This window comes from Tamandua tetradactyla, chromosome 7 (assembly GCF_023851605.1).
Source record: "Tamandua tetradactyla isolate mTamTet1 chromosome 7, mTamTet1.pri, whole genome shotgun sequence".
In the NCBI taxonomy this organism is placed as follows: domain Eukaryota; kingdom Metazoa; phylum Chordata; class Mammalia; order Pilosa; family Myrmecophagidae; genus Tamandua; species Tamandua tetradactyla.
The window spans coordinates 124,262,292-124,268,394 of NC_135333.1; the positions used below are offsets into that span (position 1 = coordinate 124,262,292).

Here is a 6,103-nt window from a genome sequence, read left to right on the forward strand (position 1 = left end):
GAAATTGCAGGATTGGCCAGAAGAACTTCAGTAATGACACCTGTACTTGCACAGCCCTGAGAGTGAGCACCTTGCTTGTGGTACTTCCTCCTGACCTTGCCATCCCACTGCATGGTTCTAAGGATTGCCTGAGGAAAAACATACGAAAAAAAATTTGTGACCTGTGAACTGCAGACTGCAACCCAATAGCAGGCCACAAAATCAATTTGGAGGGCCTTACATCTTACTTTTTTAAAAAACTGAGTAAGAATAGAGTAAAAAAAAATATCAGGGGAGTGACCCCGCCGGAACCACCGCTGCCAGCGAAATGTTCAAGGTAATTCAGAGGTTGGTGGGACCGGCCAGCCTGAGTATGCTCACCTTCAAAGTTTATGCATCACCCAAAAAAGACTCAACTCACAAAAATTCCATGAAAGTTGATGAGCTTTCACTCTACTCAGTTCCAGAGGGTCAGTCTAAATATGTGGAGGAGCCAAGGACCCAGCTTGAAGAAAGCATTTCACAGCTCCGACAGTATTGCGAGCCATATACAAATTGGTGCCAGGAAATGTACTCCCAAACTAAGCCCAGGATGCAAAGTATTGTTCAGCAGGGCGTAGACAGCTATGAATATCTCCAAAATGCACCTCCTGGATTTTTTCCAAGACTCGGTGTAATTGGTTTTGCTGGACTTGTTGGACTCCTTTTGGCTAGAGGTTCAAAAATAAAGAAGCTGATCTATCCGCCTGGTTTCATGGGATTAGCTGCCTCAATCTATTATCCACAACAAGCAATTGTATTTGCCCAGGTCAGTGGGGAGAAATTATATGACTGGAGTCTACGAGGATATATAATCATGGAAGATTTATGGAAGGAGAACTTTCAAAATTCAGGAAATGTAAAGAATTCACCTGGAAATAAGTAGGATACTTCTTACTCTGCCGGTTTTAATCAGTTATAGGTAAACATTGGAAACGCCATACAGTAAATCAGTATTTCTACAGAAAAAATGGTGGAGAAGTCAGTACTGAATGTAATAATTTCTTCACAAAAAACTATACTAGCCCTCTCTGTTATCTTGGATGATGCCATGTTACAAGTGGACTAATCAAGAATCTTTTCACCTAGAGATAATGTACAAGCCTTAGAACTCCTTGTTCTTATGTTGCTATTTATGTACATAATTAAAATCTCAAGTAAAAAAAAAATATCAGGATGCATCACACAAAAGATAGGAGGCATTGTTTCGTGAAACTTTTCTTCCAGTTTTGTAGAAACACCGAACTCCAGGTCATAATATAAAACATATTTCTTAGTGCAAGTTGTGTTTGAAAAAGTTTGAAAGCACCGTTCTGATGTTGATGACCATCTTCTAACTTTGCATTGCTTTTTAATTGTTTTATGAGTACATCCTTCTTTCCCAACAATAACATAAGCTCCCAGAGGGCAGGAACTCATATCAACTTGTACACACCACCATAAGCTAAAGAAGACAACATGCATTCTGGCTAGAAAGTATAATGGCTACCATTTACTTAGTGCTTACTATTTACCTGCACTGGGCTAGATGTTTTACATACACTGTCTTATATATGGACCAGACTTATCTATCGATGGGTTGATTACAGGAGTTCAAAGCATTTTGCAGCCAAGATGAGTGGGTGCCATGTTCAGGGGGACTGGGTAGTGACCTGGGATTTGTGAAGGGTTGGAGGATAGAAGGCCCACACATGAAGGAACTGTGGGCTGTTACTGTGGACTCCTAGCCTGGTCTGTCTCCCAGGCCTTCACCATTCTACCCCAATCTCCATTGTGCTGGTTTGAAAGGATATATGCCTCCTAAGAAAAGCCATGTTTTAATATAAATCCCATTTCTTAAAGGTAGAATAATCTCTACTCAGTACTGTATATTTGAAACTGTAATGAGATCATCTCCCTAGTTGATGTGATTTAGTTAAGAATGGCTGTTAAACTGGATTAGGTGACGACATGTCTCCACCCATTTGAGTGGGTCTTGATTAGTTTCTGAAGTCCTATAAAAGAGGAAACATTTTGGAGAATGAGAGATTCAGAGAGAGTGACACTACGAAGCAGAGAGTCCTTCAGCCAGCGATCTTTGGAGACGAAGAAGGAAGATGCCTCCCGGGGAGCTTCATGAAACAGGAAGCCAGGAGAGAAATCTAGCAGATGATGCCGTGTTCGCCATGTGCCCTTCCAGCTGAGAGAGAAGCCCTGACTGTGTTCGCCACGTGCCTTCTCACTTGAGAGAGAAACCCTGAACTTCATCGGCCTTCTTGAACCAAGGTATCTTTCCCTAGATGCCTTTGATTGGACATTTCTTTAGACTTGTTTTAATCGGGACATTTTCTAGGCCTTAGAACTGTAAACTTGCAACTTATTAAATTCCCCTTGTTAAAAGCCATTCCGTTTCTGGTATATTGCATTCCAGCAGCTAGCAAACTAGAACATCCATCCACCGTGATTGCAACTCACCACTCAGAGGAAACAGGCCATCAATTGGGAACTCCTCCAATTTCTCGCCTGCTCCCTATCCTCAGACTATTCAGTGGCACTTGCACCCTCCCTGCAGGCTCAGGGAAGGTGTCTCTGCCCCTGGCCCTGCCCAAGGTATATTGGTCCACCTGTGCTCAGACCCCTCCCTTCTGCATCCTCAGGAACTTATTCTGTTAATTATCACCTCAACCCCCCAGATCTCCAGCCCCTTACTCTCAAATTATCATAGCTCTTTACCCTCAGCATATAAACATGTTCAAATCCCTCCCACCTTTAAAAAGTAAAATCAAACTGATATAAAACCGACAAAGTCAATCCTCTCAGAACTTATGTCCAATTCATTCAACAAATATTTATGTAGCTTCTCTCCTCAGATACTTGTAGCCGAGAGGACAAGTCAGACTAGGTAACAGTCAGTGATACTACAGGACTTTGGGGCTGCAATTCCAGTGAGCACAGGGTGCCATGAGAGCTCAAAGAAGGGGTACATAAGTTAGGTAAGCGTTGGGGCGATCCTGGAGAAGGTGATGCTTGAACTGTCTTGAATAAAAAATAATTATTTAGGCAAAGAACAAGAAGAGAGTTGAAACAGAAGAGGAACTACCATATGCAAAGGCATGGATACCTATGGGAACCTGGTACATTCTGGGAATGGCGGTAATTGGCAATACAGAGCCAATTGAGGATTTAGGCATGAGGAATGGGATGAGATTTAGTAGAGAGATCACCCTGGCAGCATTGTTGGGAATGGTTTGAAAAGGACCTGTTGGAAGCTGAAAGGCCAGTTGAGAAGGTAACTAACACTAGAGGAAAATGTATGGTGAAGTGAAAATGAAGTATTGTGGTATCCATCGAAAAGGAGGTGAGAGGCTGGTGGGTAAGGAAAGAAGGGAGGCAAGGAACTGGAAGTCTCAATCAACCTAAAGACCAGCCATCTGGAGAGCCAAGGAAAGAAAGACTGGAGGGTTGGGTTGGTGGCCTGAGATGAGGGTTGGGTGAGGGTGCGATTTCAAGCCAGCTCTTTTGGGAGGGTATGGTACTGGCTGTGGCTATGGGAATGAGGCTTTGCCAACACAGAATGTCATTGGCATTGAGGAGGCCAGAGAACCAAGAGGCCAGGATGCCAGCTGGGCTCCCTGCATGAAAATTGAAGCCATTTGGGTTTGTAAAAGACCCGAAATGGACAAGAAGACAGTGAGTTAGGTGCCATTGTCTTCAAGGAGTATAGACACGTGGCCAGGACATCTTTACCATATTACTTCAATCCTACTTAAAAATCTAAGCGTTGTACATTTTATGGTAGAACTATATTATGAAATAGAACTGTGCTGCCCAGTACAGTATCCACTAGCCACATAGGGCTATTTATCCATTTAAAAATTTTTATCAAGATGACATATACACAAACACAAAATTTCCCATTTTAACCACTTTTGTGCATACAATTCAGTGATCCTAATTACATTTACACTATTGTGTTACCATCACTACTATCCAGTTCTAAAACTTTTTCATCACCCCAAAAAGAAACTCTTATTAAGCAATAACTCCTCACCAACCCCCTACCCTGGTACCCTGTCACTATGAATCTGCCATATCAGTGGTATCATATAAAGTATATCATAGAAGTGTCTGTCTGATTTCACTCAACATGATGGCCTCAAGATTCATCCATGTCATAGCATGTGAACGTGTGGCTATTTAATTTTAAATCAAAATTCGGTTCCTCAGATGTACTAGCTGCATGTCAAATATTCAAAGCCACGTGTAACTGGCAGCTACCATATAAGCACATTTAACATTTCTAACATCACAGAAAGTTCTGCTGGATGGTGCTGACACGCTGCATTTTCCAGATGAGGAAACTGACATGGAAAGGTTAGGTAACTTGCCTAAGATTGCAGAGACGGGAAGTGAGAGAGCTGATATTTGAACCCAGTTGGGCTGGCTCCAGCACCGTTGCCCTTAAGCAGTGTGCTAAACATCTTCTCAACAGAAGGTGAAATAGCCCTAAAGAAAGAGGAATTTTATATGACTACTGGGGCAAACACCAATGATGCCTACTTAGCAGCCAGTCCCTTCTTCTTTACTGGCAGAGTCTGGATTTATTCAGGTGTTCCCCTGCCATGTGTTTGGGAGATGAATTTTAATTGGCCTAGCTAACCACCTTCGTTCCATTCCTCTGGTCAACCACTCAATCCTGGCCAACAGGACCTTAAGGAGCTCCTGGGAAAGGTTATGTTCAGTGCTCTTTCCACATGTGTGATCTGAAGCATGTCACAACCAAAAGAGGAGACACTACTGACCAGGGTCGGTAGAGGATAGAATGCAATGTGAAGACTGATGAATCAGCCAGCCCTGGCTCTTCTCTAGAACTCTTCACTGTTCAACTTACTTTAACTGGGTCTTCCATTACTTGTCCTATCTGAGACTTTGGTGGAGCCATTATAGTTAGAGGAAACGGAATGCTCAGAGCAGGCTAACTGGCCTTGTGGCCCCACATCTGTCTGGTGTAATATCTCATTACAGAAAGAGTGTTCTCAGGGAGAGCCAGATTTCAGGCAAGCAGAGGGTAATTTGAGCTGAGGATGGCCAAGGCCTTCATGCAAGGAGAACGGTGGGATGCAGTGCAAGGATGATCAGGAAGAGAAAGCACTGGACTGAGTGGAGAAGGGTGGACGCCCATTGAGGCCTGCCAAGGATGACAGGATATGAGCAATGGTGGGGTCAGCTGCTCTCAAGGTTCCAAATGAAGTCCTGGGGTTGTCAGAGACTTTCCAGGGCCAGCAGACCTTCACTTTCCAGACAAGTGAAGGACAAGCAGCAGCCCTGGTGGGTAGGCGGAGTCAAGCCTCTGAATGGAGCCAGCTGTGGTCAGGATTGAGCTTTGTGAGGAAATTCCAGCCCTCCAGCTAGATGTCTAATTACTGTCTCTCTCTCCCCATTCCCCTGTGCAGCCAAGCTCCTTGGGAAACTTATTCACATTCACTGCCTTCTCTTTCTCACCTCTTTAGCACACTGCCAGTTGGTGGTTGCCCCACCAGCCCAGTGAAACTTTTCAGGCTTATGTCTCACGTACCTTCCTAGGTGCTGAGAATGACCTTGCCCTTACCTTTCCGGACCTCTCCTCAATGTTCAACACTGTTAGCCATTTTGGGGTAAGCTCTCCCCTGACTGGTTTTCATGATTTCTCTCTTTCTCCCCTGGTTCTTCTCCCACTACTCTGGGTGTTCCTTCTCAGTCCCCTGTCTACATAGATTACTTTTCCTATGTAATCTCATCTGTAACCAAGGCTGCACTGCTCCTGGGGCAAGTTGGCATAGTGTGGTGGTTAAAACCATGGCCTCTGGAGCCAAACTGCCTGTGTTCAAATCCCTGCCATATCACTTGGTTGCTGTGTGAACTTAGGTAGGTTGTTGAATCTCTCCATGCTCTAGTTCCTCAATCTATAAATGGTGAAAATAATAATAATATTATTTACCATGTAAGGTTGCTGTTGTAGGAGTTGGGTAAATTAAATTTTTTTTTGGGGGGGTGCATTATCCAGGAAACGAACCTGGGAGAGTGAATTAATTTTATTTTATTTATTTATTTATTTATTTTTAATTTT

General features: G+C 43.5%; 1 pseudogene; it reads left to right on the top strand.

Annotated features, from left to right (window-relative positions):
* Positions 1-277: 277 nt before the first annotated feature.
* Positions 278-1,127, top strand: LOC143690127 (MICOS complex subunit MIC26 pseudogene; annotated as a pseudogene).
* The last annotated feature ends 4,976 nt before the right edge of the window (positions 1,128-6,103 follow it).